The sequence below is a fragment of the Tachyglossus aculeatus genome, chromosome 4, assembly GCF_015852505.1.
Source record: "Tachyglossus aculeatus isolate mTacAcu1 chromosome 4, mTacAcu1.pri, whole genome shotgun sequence".
In the NCBI taxonomy this organism is placed as follows: Eukaryota; Metazoa; Chordata; class Mammalia; order Monotremata; family Tachyglossidae; genus Tachyglossus; species Tachyglossus aculeatus.
The window spans coordinates 52,515,884-52,528,050 of record NC_052069.1 but is presented as its reverse complement, the minus strand read 5'-3'; the positions used below and the strand labels follow the sequence as shown (position 1 = coordinate 52,528,050).

The window sequence follows — 12,167 nt, the reverse complement described above, 5'->3', positions numbered from 1 at the left end:
ATCCTGAAGCTTATTTGACAATGGTATGGCAAACCTTTCACGTAAGAAGGGGCCTCGGTTGATCTGACCCCAATGGAATAAACAGGGTGTAGTCTTGAAGAAATAATATTTAGCGATGAATAATGTTCAATGTCATTTTTAATATGCAATATTTGCATTGTAAAAAATGAGGTGAGGGCATTAAATGGAGAAGGGGGTAGGGAGTGTAAATGATGTGTTTATATTTATTTGCTTTACTTCACTAGCCTTCGAAAAGCCTCAGAATTATGCAGGCTAGCAGCAAGACAAGAAAGGGTGGGCAAGGATATGGAGTAATCAGCTACCAATAATCTCTGCTCCTGGTCCAATCAGGAAACACATAAGGAATAATTGGAGTGATGAAAGTCGACAAGCTTCCTCCTCTCCACGTGACTTAGTGGAAAGAGCCTGGGCTTGGGAGTCAGAGGTCATGGGTTCTAATCCCACTTCTGCCACCTGTCAGCTGTGTGACTTTGGGCAAGTCACTCAACTTCTCTGGTGCTCAGTTCCCTCGTCTGTAAAATGGGGATTAAGACTGTGAGCCTTACTTGGGACACCCTGATTACCTCGTATCTACACCAGCACTTAGAACAGTGCTTTGCACATAGCACTTAATAAATACCATTATTATTATTATTATTATTATTATTATTATTATTATTATTAACAGTACTTTGCACATAGTAAGTGCTTAATGAATGCCATTATTATTATTATTACCTTGACCAAACCCTGCAAGGTCGTGATGAATTGATCGATGTTATTTATTGAATGCTTAATGTGTGCAGAGCACTATTGTATCTATTTGAGAGAGTATGAAGAAATAGAATTAGTAGATGTAATTCCTGCCCACAAGGAGTTTACAGTCAAGATGGATGTAAGCTAGCTCTCTTCCACCCTTCAAAGCCCTACTGAGAGCTCACCTCCTCCAGGAGGCCTTCCCAGACTGAGCCCCCTTTTCCCTCTCCTCCTCCCCACCCCCCGCCCTACCTCCTTCCCCTCCCCAGAGCACTTGTATATATTTGTCCAGATTTATTACTCTATTTATTTTACTTGTACATATTTACTATTCTATTTATTTTGTTAATGATGTGCATATAGCTACAATTTTATTTGTTCTGATGATTTTGACACCTGTCTACATGTTTTGTTTTGTTGTCTGTCTCCCCCTTCTAGACTGTGAGCCCGTTGTTGGGTAGGGACCGTCTCTATATGTTCCCGACATGTACTTCCCAAGTGCTTAGTACAGTGCTCTGCAAACAATAAGCGCTCAATAAACACGATTGAATGAATGAATGTAATGCCTAGCAATAGTCATAAAGGCTTCTTTGTCTTGTTCTTCTGTGTCTTTCCCTGGCCATGCATTTGGTCTCTTATTAGGCGTAGTAAGAGCTTTGGAATCTGAAAAGTTATCAGGGATTTTTCCATTCAAAGGCATATGGTTGATAACCATCCTCTTTACCCTAGTATCAGGCATGGCAAAGGATATTAGGAAAGCTGGTATTGCTGCACCTAATGAATAGCTTTGATAAATAATCATAATAAAACAGAACAAATATAACCTTACCAAGTTAAACCTGATGGATGGTCTTATTCCATTTTTGAATAAAATTGCTGACACCAGCTGATAGAATCATCAGAATTATCCATTTCTAACAAGTAGGTCGTCTCTATAAAAAGAGAAAATTACAAATTTTCTTTTGGAAATAAGGCTACCAATTATGGAAATACATTCACCAATTGTCAAAGCTAAGATTCATGTAATGGAAAAATGTTGCTATTTGGGAAGCTAATGCAAGTAATAGCTGTTAAAGCTTGATTTGTGTGTCCCTTTTAAGTCTTAATACTATGATTAATAGGATAGAATTATGGCTTGATAGATTTTGCTAAATATCTGCCATTCTTCAAAAATCTTAAGAAATCTATTAAAAACTGCTTTATGCTGGCATAATGATTGATAATCAAACTGCAGGACAGGATGAATAGCTCAGAATGGTTTTCATCACAGTGTTAAAATTTATTTAAAGTGATATATTAGTATCAAGGGTGCTGGCATCATATAGCAGTTTAAAGAGTTCTGGAATAACAATTTTGGAATATAACAAAATGAGTTTTAAAAACATACTAAGTATGCATTTTTATGCAGTAAATATATGCATATTCTGCAAAGGAGCCAGGCTCATTTGAAATGTTTCTTTTGCCTTTGTATTTTTCATTTCTTCTAATGATAAAAGATTATTGTAGTTTCATTATCATCTTTATTTTACAAAACTACATCTTGGTTTGTTTGCATTAGGGAAATTAGAATGTAAGGTTTAACAAGATTGTACTGGTTATGTAGTTATAAATCCTATAAAAATATGAAAACTAAAATGAGTGTTTGCATCTTTGCAGATGCTCAATCATTTGAAGATCTTGCGAATAGAAACAGTTTTACATTTTAATACATTGCATGGTAATTTCAACACAATACTTCTGTTCCAGTTAATGGAAGCTACACATTTAATTTTCAGGTTCTAAGATACATATTTGTGCCTAGGGGGTCTAATTTATTGAAAATGACATCACTAATTTCATGAGTATAGATTCGTATATATGAATAAATGGTAGGCAGACCAAATTCCATTCATTCAATGCATAAAAACAATAGCAGAATATTATTATTAATAGTATACTATTAACTTTAGAAGAGGGTAGATTATTACCATCATTGCATTAAAGATAGAAAATTTGTGGGCCAATAATCTTTTCCTTTGTATATCCATTCAAAATGATCATATTGTAATGCAGATATAATTCATAAGTTTTTAAACTCTTTTTCAACCTTGGAACATAATGAATAATATTGCAAATAAGTGCCACTTCTAAACCCCCATATTTTTAAGCATGGAGGTATAGCTGAAAGGACTCAAATCAATCAATCATATTTACTGAGAGCTTACTGTGTGCAGAGCATTATAATAAGCATTTGAGAGAGTACAGTATAATAGAGTTGGTAGATGCATTCCCTGCCCACAATGAGCTTACAGTCATTGTTCATTCTATAGCTGTCCTGTTAAACATAGATTTGTCCCTTGCAATCAATCGATCAATAGTATTTGAGTGTTTGTGGTGTACAAAGCACTATACTAAGCACTTGCAAGAGTACAGTACAGCAGAGTTGGCAGACACGTTTCCTGTTCAGGGTTTATTATCTTTCTAAAACCATAGAGTTCGGCCAGGGTAAAACCCACCAAATACTGCCTTCTGATAATCTTATTTTACATGAGTGAGTTGGGAAATTTTTGAACTTCTTGGCCACTTACCTTTTGAGGTGGTCCCTGCATTCCTATTTAGGAACTTACTGAACATCCCTCCTAGCCCTTCAGTGGTCTTGTCTTTATGCCGTCGAGTCGTTTCCAACCCATAGCGACACCACGTACATATCTCTCCCAGAACGACCCGCTCTCCATCTGCAGTCATTCTGGTAGTGGATCCATAGAGTTTTCTTGGTAAAAATACAGATGTGGTTTACCATTGTCGCCTTCAGCACAGTAAACTCGAGTCTCCACCCTCGACTCTCCCTTCATGCCACTACTGCCCAACGTGGGTAAGTTTTGACTTGTAGCAGATTGCCTTCCACTTCCTAGCCACTGCCCAAGCTAGGAATGGATTGGGTAGACCTCTGCTTGACACTCCCTCCATAGCTGAAACTGGTAAAATACTGGAAACTCTCCAAGTGTGACCCCGAGAGGGGCCTTCAGTGGTAAAACAGTGAATGTCTTGGCCACTTAGCAAGTATATGACCTTGTCCGGTCAATGGGAGGGGTGTCAGTGTCCCCCCACTAGTAGTGATGGTTGTGTTGAACTAAACACATTCCTAGTAATCCTGGTTGTATTAAGCTACACACATCCCCATGCCTAGTTTCCCTATGGCCAGCAACAAGTCCTACAAATGGCTAGCCAGGGTTAAGGATGCCTCGGTAGCTGTGGAAAAAAAAATATTGAAAATATTCTTCAATAAGCACATCCACTGAGAATAGCCAATATAAAACATAATTGGACAGAATAGGAAATCAATAGTATAATTCTGCAGTTCAAGAATTATTATCTGTTAAAAAGGGATATGATACAAAACATTGCAATTAGTTGGTTAATTGGATGCTACACAATCCAATTAGCAATCTTAATTTCTCAGGTGGTTAAAATCATCTGGTATTTGACCTTGTGCTTCTTGATGAGTCAGTGTTTGTCACAGCCAAACATCACGCCCTGTACTGTTGGCCATGTATAGCAAGCACTCCAGATAGTAGTAGTAATAATAATAATGATATTTAAGTGCTTACTGTGTGCCAAGCACCATACTAAGCACTGGGGGACATATGAGGTCATCAGGTTGTCCCAGGTGGGGCTTGTCTTAATCCCCATTCTGCAGATGAGGTAACTGAGGCACAGATAAGTTAAGTGACTTGCCCAAAATCACACAGATGACAAGTGGTGGAGCCGGGATTAGGACCCACGACCTTTGACTCCCAAATCCGTACTCTTTCCATTAAGCCATGCTGCTTCTCTAGTAGAACATTGGCCATATATTTTGAAAGCTTCAAGTAACCATTTGAATTAGGCCATTTGTAAATTACCTTATGCAAAGATGGTCCACACTGCGGTTCTTAAACTACTAAAATTAGGAGCTTGTTCATTAATTGGACACCTGTCTAAAATGTTGGCTTTTAAGAAATACATGTTTTTCAATGAGCTAAAGTTTTTGAACACATTTTAGACAGGGAGTATTAAACACACATAATGGATGATTAGTGGTCTAAATACATTACCATATAAATTGTAGGTGACCTCTGTTTTTGGTTTGAAAGACTAAACTGCAAATTCATGCTTAAAAATACCATTTAGAACTCACGCTACACATTCAAGTACCTGTAGAAAAACTGGCCTTAAAAAAATCAATCTGAAATAAATATAGGCAGATCATATAGATTTGTAAGAAAACTGGGACATTAGGTGGGACCTACTGAAATCAGTAGTAGTAGTCATAATAATAATGATAATAGTAGTATTTATTAAGCACTTACTATATGCTAAGCACTGTTCTAAGTGCTGGGCTAGATACAAGGTAAGCAGGTTGTACCATGTGGGGCTCACAGTCTTAATCCCCATTTTTCAGATGAGGTCACTGAGGCATAGAGAAATGAAGTGACTTGCCCAAGGTCACACAGCAGACAAGTTTGTGCACTGAATTAAATGCTCATAGAGAGTATATAGGTGGGAATTACATATTGTCCTTGTCCTTCCTGGGACTCATATAATAGAGTATAAATTGTGAGAAGGAACTGGACACAGACGTATCTGGAATATGAAACACAAAATAGACAAATGAACAAAATATAAATAACGTCAGTAGAGTGCTGTGGCTAGAAGAGCAGAATTTCAGGCTTTTCAGGGCACATCCACAACCACTATTAATAACAGGGCTTGAGGTTTGCTGTTTCCTGCTGGGTGATGGAAGGCCAGATGGGATAGAGTTTCCTCATCCTGGGAAGTCAGCATTGGCTGGCTGCCTGGTGAGGGGACCCCGAGGGTGGGCTGTAGCAGGTTGTATCCCCATCCTACTGGGCATGGAGCATGCCAGAAACAGGGACCCTCGGTAGTGGGAGAGTTCCCTTGGATGCTTTTCTCAGCTGAGGGACAGATAATCAAAGGCTGATTGGCAAAGAGAGAAAAATGGAAGTAGCCTGCAAGGCAAGCTCTGAATTCCTTCTCATTTTCGTTCATTTGATTGTATTTACTGAGCGCTTACTGTGTGCAGAGCACTGTACTAAGCACTTGGGAAGTACAAGTTGGTGACATTCCCCACAGCACCTGTATATATGTATATATGTTTGTACATTTTTATTACTCTATTTGTGCATATCTATTTTATTTATTTTATTTTGTTAGTATGTTTGGTTTTGTTCTCTGTCTCCCCCTTTTAGACTGTGATCCCACTGTTGGGTAGGGACTGTCTCTATATGTTGCCAACTTGTACTTCCCAAGCGCTTAGTACAGTGCTCTGCACACAGTAAGCACTCAATAAATATGATTGATATAGAGACGGTCCCTACCCAACAACGGGCTCACAGTCTAGAAGGGGGAGAGAGGCAACAAAACAAAACATGTGGACAGGTGTCAAGTTGTCATTTCGCCCTATTTCACCCCCAGGTCTTCAAATATCTGGTCTTCAAAACAGTGGAAAGGCTGTTCTTGAACAATGTGAAAGGCACTGGCAAGGTAGAGTTATTTTTAGGGTGAAAGGGTGGGGAAGTAGGGTTGTCTCATTTAGTTTTAGGAGCACTGAGGGAACCCATTCATTCAAGCCCCTGAGGGAATCAGGAACTTGGAAGATGTGGATCATTCAAATTGTTGAATGAGACACTTCTTTTATATTGAGGGAACACTTACCTCTGTTTTTCCCATCAACTTATGACTTCACTCACAATTCCTTCTCCCACTTCCATTTTGCCATCCTCTTCAGTGATGGACTTTGTGTTAATTGCACATGATGTATGTAGGGGGGAGAGGAAGAGTTTCCATCAATCAATCAATCAATCAGTGGAACTTAATGAGAACCTACTGTGTACAGAATAGCATGCTAAGAGCACAGAAGAGTAAGTAGACAAGAGCCCTGCCTTGAAAGAATTCTCAATTCTAAACTGCTGGCCTGCTTAGCATCTGGGTCATCTGAGGGACTGCATCTATGATATGAATCCTCCACATTTTCATAGACCCAATCCTGTGAACATTTAGGCCAGCCTGAATTTCTTCTAGGGTATTTGTTAAGCATTTACTGTGTGACAGGCTTGCACTAAGAGGCTAATCAGGTTGGACCCAATCCCTGTCCCCCACAGGGCTCACGGTAGTTGTCCCCAATTTACAGTCGAGGTACCTAGGCATAGAGAAATTGTGTGACTTGCCCAAGGTCACACAACATATAAAGTGGCAGAGGCAGGATTAGAACCCAGATCCTTCTGACTCCCCAAGAACTCTGGTCTATCCAGTAAGCCAGGCGACTTCTTGCTAAATGAGAACTTGTTTTTAAAGTGCAATTTTCTCTCATTTACTTGGTTCTTTATTTTCCCAGTTGTGTGAATTTCAAAAGTCTAAATCTTGAAAGTGGGTTTGTAGACCCGGCTGTAATGCCCATACCCCAGATTCTGAGGGTGAACTGTTAATGAGCCCACTGTTGGGTAGGGACTGTCTCTATGTGATGCCAATTTGTACTTCCCAAGCGCTTAGTACAGTGCTCTGCACATAGTAAGCGCTCAATAAATACGATTGATTGATTGATTGATTTGAACTGCATCCGAAGCATTTTGAAATAAGACTTCAGTGAAGAGAATTTATAACTTCTGTGTCTCTCAGATGAGATTGTTAAACTGATTGTTTCAGTAGACTGAATATTTCTTCACTGGTCTCTAATTATTCTAAAACAATGATGTACTTGTAGATAAGCCTTACGTTAAATTCATTCATTCATTCATTCAATTGTATTTATTGAGCGCTTACTGTATGCAGAGCACTGTACTAAGCACTTGGGAAGTACAAGTTGGCAACATAGAGATCTAAACTGAAGATTGAAAGGAAATGGAAAGGCCAATGGTAATCACTAAAAGTTTAACAATGGAATAATTATGGAACTGGCATATTGTATTGCAGAAGTCTAGTTTCTGGGGTCTAGATCCAACCAGGCACTGCATAATTTCCTGTTCTATGTCAATCAGTTGATGGTATTCATTCATTCAATCATTTATTGAGCGCTTACTGTGTGCAGAGCACTGTATTAAGCACTTGGGAATTACAAGTTCGTAACATATACAGATGGTCCCTACCCAACAGTGGGCTCACAGTCTAGAATGGGGAGACAGAGAACAAAGCATATTAACAAAATAAAATAGAATAAATATGTACAAATAAAATAGAGTAATAAATACATACAAACATATATACATATATACAGGTGCTGTGGGAAGGGGAAAGAGGTAAGGCAGGGGGGATGGAGACGGGGAGGCGGGGGAGAGGAAGGAGGGGGCTCAGTCTGGGAAGGCCTCCTGGAGGAGGTGAGCTCTCAGTTGGGCCCTGAAGGGAGGAAGAGAGCTAGCTTGGCGGATGTGCGGAGGGAGGGCATTCCAGGCCAGGGGGATGATGTGGGCTGGGGGTCGATGGCGGGACAGGCGAGAACGAGGCTCGGTAATGAGATTATCAGCAGAGGAGTGGAGGGTGCGGGCTGGGCTGTTGAAGGAGAGAAGGGAGGTGAGGTAGGAGGGGGCGAGGTGATGGACAGCCTTGAAGCCGAGGGTGAAGAGTTTCTGCCTGATGCGTAGGTTGACTGGTAGCCACTGGAGACTTTTGAGGAGGGGAGTAACATGCCCAGAGCATTTCTGGACAAAGACAATCCGGGCAGCAGCATGAAGTATGGATTGAAGTGGGGAGAGACACAAAGATGGGAGATTGGAGAGGAGGCTGATACAGGAATCCAGACGGGATAGGATGAGAGCTTGAACAAGCCGGGTAGTTGTTTGGATGGAGAGGAAAGGGCAGATCTTGGCAATGGTGCAGAGTTAAGACCGGCAGGTTTTGGTGACGGCTTGGATGTGAGGGGTGAACGAGAGAGCAGAGTCGAGGATGACACCAAGGTTGTGGGCTTGTGAGACGGGAAGGATGGTAGTGCCATCAACAGTGATGGGAAAGTCAGGGAGAGGGCAAGGTTTGGGAGGGAAGACAAGTAGTTCAGTATTGGATATGTTGAGTTTTAGGTGTCGGGCAGACATCCAGAGGGAGATGTCCTGAAGGTAGGAAGAGATGCGTGCCTGGAGAGAGGGGGAGAGAGCAGGGGCAGGGAAGTAGATTTGGGTGTCAATCAATCAATCATATTTATTGAGCGCTTACTGTGTGCAGAGCACTGTACTAAGTGCTTGGGAAGTACAAATTGGCAACATATAGAGACAGTCCCTACCCAACAGTGGGCTCACAGTCTAAAACGGGGAGACAGAGAACAAAACCAAACATACTAACAAAATAAAATAAATAGAATAGATATGTACAGGTAAAATAAATAAATAAATAGAGTAATAAATATGTACAAACATATACATATATACAGGTGCTGTTGGGAAGGGAAGGAGGTCAGATGGGGGGGATGGAGAGGGTGATGAGGGGGAGAGGAAGGAAGGGGCTCAGTCTGGGAAGGCCTTCTGGAGGAGGTGAGCTCTTAGCAGGGCCTTGAAGGGAGAACGAGAGCTAACTTGGCGGATGTGCAGAGGGGGGGCATTCCAGGCCAGGGGGATGATGTGGGCTGGGGGTCGATGGCGGAACAGGCGAGAACAAGGCACGGTGAGGAGATTAGCGGCCGAGGAGCGGAGGGTGCGGGGTAGGCTGTAGAAGGAGAGAAGGGAGGTGAGGTAGGAGGGGGCGAGGTGATGGACAGCCTTGAAGCCCAGGGTGAGGAGTTTCTGCCTGATGCGCAGATTGATTGGTAGCCACTGGAGATTTCATCAGTCATCAGCGTAGAGATGACAGTTGAAGCCGTGGGAGCGAATGAGGTCACCAAGGGAGTGCGTTTAGATAGAGAACAGAAGGGGACTAAGAACTGAACCTTGAGGAACCCCCACAGGAAGGGGATGGGAGGGGGAGGAGGAGCCTGCAAAAGAAACTGAGAATGAATGACTGGAGAGATAAGAGGAGAACCAGGAGAGGATGGAGTCTGTGAAGCCTAGGTTGGATAACGTGTTGAGGAGAAGGGGGTGGTCCACAGTGTCTAAGGCAGCTGAGAGGTCGAGGAGGATTAGGATAGAGTAGGAGCCATTGGATTTGGCAAGCTGGAGGTCATTGTTGACCTTTGAGAGGGCAGTTTCCATGGAATGTAGGGGACAGAAGCCAGATTGGAGGGGGTCGAGGAGAGAGTTGGCATTGAGGAATTCGAGGCAGCGCATGTAGATGACTCATTCAAGGAGTTTGGAAAGGAATGGTAGGAGGGAGATAGGGTGATAACTAGAAGTGGGGTGGGGTCAAGAGAGGGTTTTTTTAAGATGGGAGAGAAATGGGTATGTTTGAAGGCAGAGGGGAAAGAAGCAGTGGAGAGTGAGCGGTTGAAGATGGAAGTTAAGAAGGGGAGAAGGGACGGAGCGAGAGATTTCATGAGATGAGAGGGAATGGGGTCAGAAGCACAGGTGACCGGAGTAGCACTTGAGAGGAGGGAGGAGAGCTCCTCTGAGGATACTGCTGGGAAGGATAGGAGAGTAGTGGGGAGCATTGAGAGCCAGGGGGTTGCAGAAGGTGGGGGAGTGGTGTTGGGGAGCTCAGACCTGATGGATTTAATTTTATTTATGAAGTAGGAGGCCAGATCGTTGGGGGTGAGGGAAGGAGGATGGGGAGGAACCGGGGGCCTGAGAAGGGAGTTGAATGTACGGAAGAGCCGACGGGGATGATGGGCATGGGCGTCAATAAGAGAGGAGAAATAGTTTTGTCTGGCAGAGGAGAGGGCTGAGTTAAGGCAGGAAAGGATAAACTTGAAGTAAATGAGGTTGGCATGGTGTTTAGACTTTCGCCAGCAGCGTTCAGTAGCTTGAGCATAAGAGCAGAGGAGGCAGACAGTAGCAGTGATCCAGGGCTGTGGGTTAGTGGTCCGAGAGCAGCGAAGGAAAAGGGGAGCGAGCGAGTCTGAGTAGAAAGGGTAGAGTTGAGAGCAGTTGTATTGAGCACCTTCTGTGTGCTGAGCACTTGTACTAATCTCTTGGGAGAATACAATAAAACAGAGTTAGTAAACTTTCCCTGACCGCAATGCGCTTCCCTTATAGAGGTGGAGACATACATTATTTTAAATAAATAAGTTATGAATATGTACATAAGTACTGTAGAACTGAGTATGGGGTAACTATCAAGTGCCTAAAGTGTACAGAGGTCTTTATAATGCTGCCTTGCAAGTTTAAGTATTAATGGATAAAATAGTTGTTTACGTCTATACTCTCAATAGTTAGAACTGGTAACATTTCTACATAAAATCACTTCTTTTACTGAAAAGATAAACATCTTGCAAAGGAACTATATTGGTGCTATATTTATCTTTTTGGTTACCAGTAATCTTTGGTCAAAAAATTTCTCTCACATCTTACAGATATAAATCAAATGGAACAGGTTTGAAACAAACACGATTTATTTTCCAAGTTTATAGTTTAAAATACATTCTGCTCACTCAAGTTTAGAGACTGTATATGTTATCAAGTGATCTTTGACTAGTGACTAGAAAATTGGTCTGTCTGAGCCATTTGATCCATGTTGGAATTGTCCACGCCATTTAACTAACATTTAAATATAATTTGAAAGTACCTGAATAAAATGTTCATCCAGAAGCATGGATCATTGTTTAACATTTGACAATTTCTAGAATTGAAGAGCATTTTAAGCTCCACATTATGCTAGCATCTATCCTAAAAAGCTAACTGAACTATATTTTTAAAACGGTTTCTCATATCTGTGTTCCTGTGTGAAACAAGGCAGACATTTCACAAATCCTATTCCATTTTAGTTATCACAGCCTAGCTTCACAGTACAATATGAGCTTTTCAGCCTGTGAAATCCATTAATAACCACATTAAACCCTCCCATATTGTGTGCATTGTCAGCCAAAAATGATTCCCTTTTTTATTAAACAATTATCTGTCTTCTGCTTCTGCAGTTTGTTGAAATGCAATGTTAATTTATAAATGCGGGTAAATTCTAACATGGAAAAGTTAGGTTTTTGATTCACGTTTGCATAACTGGGAATACTCAACTGAGTATGAAGAAAATTGGCATTTATTCAAGCCCTAAATGGAATTTTCTCTGCCTTCTCTTTGCTAAATATATATCCTGGCATATTTTAAAATCTATTGGCAAACAGATATATGAAGTAATTGATAAATTGCTTGTTTTGAAAAAAATATGGTGGAAAGGATTGAATTTCCTTAACATTATATGCAACAACAAACACCACTCTTCTCCCTATCACACAAGCCCATAACCTTGGCATTACACTCAAATCATCTCCCTCATTCAACCCACATTTTTGATCTGTCACCAAATTCTTTTGGTTCTACCTTCACAACATCACTAAATTCCACTTTTTCCTTTCCATCCAAACTACC

General features: G+C 41.3%; 1 protein-coding gene across 1 annotated transcript in view; it reads left to right on the top strand.

Moving 5' to 3' along the window:
- Positions 1-12,167, top strand: part of DPYD (dihydropyrimidine dehydrogenase) — an 884,509-nt gene that overhangs the window by 260,293 nt on the left and 612,049 nt on the right. The gene's annotated exons all lie outside the window — the stretch shown is intronic.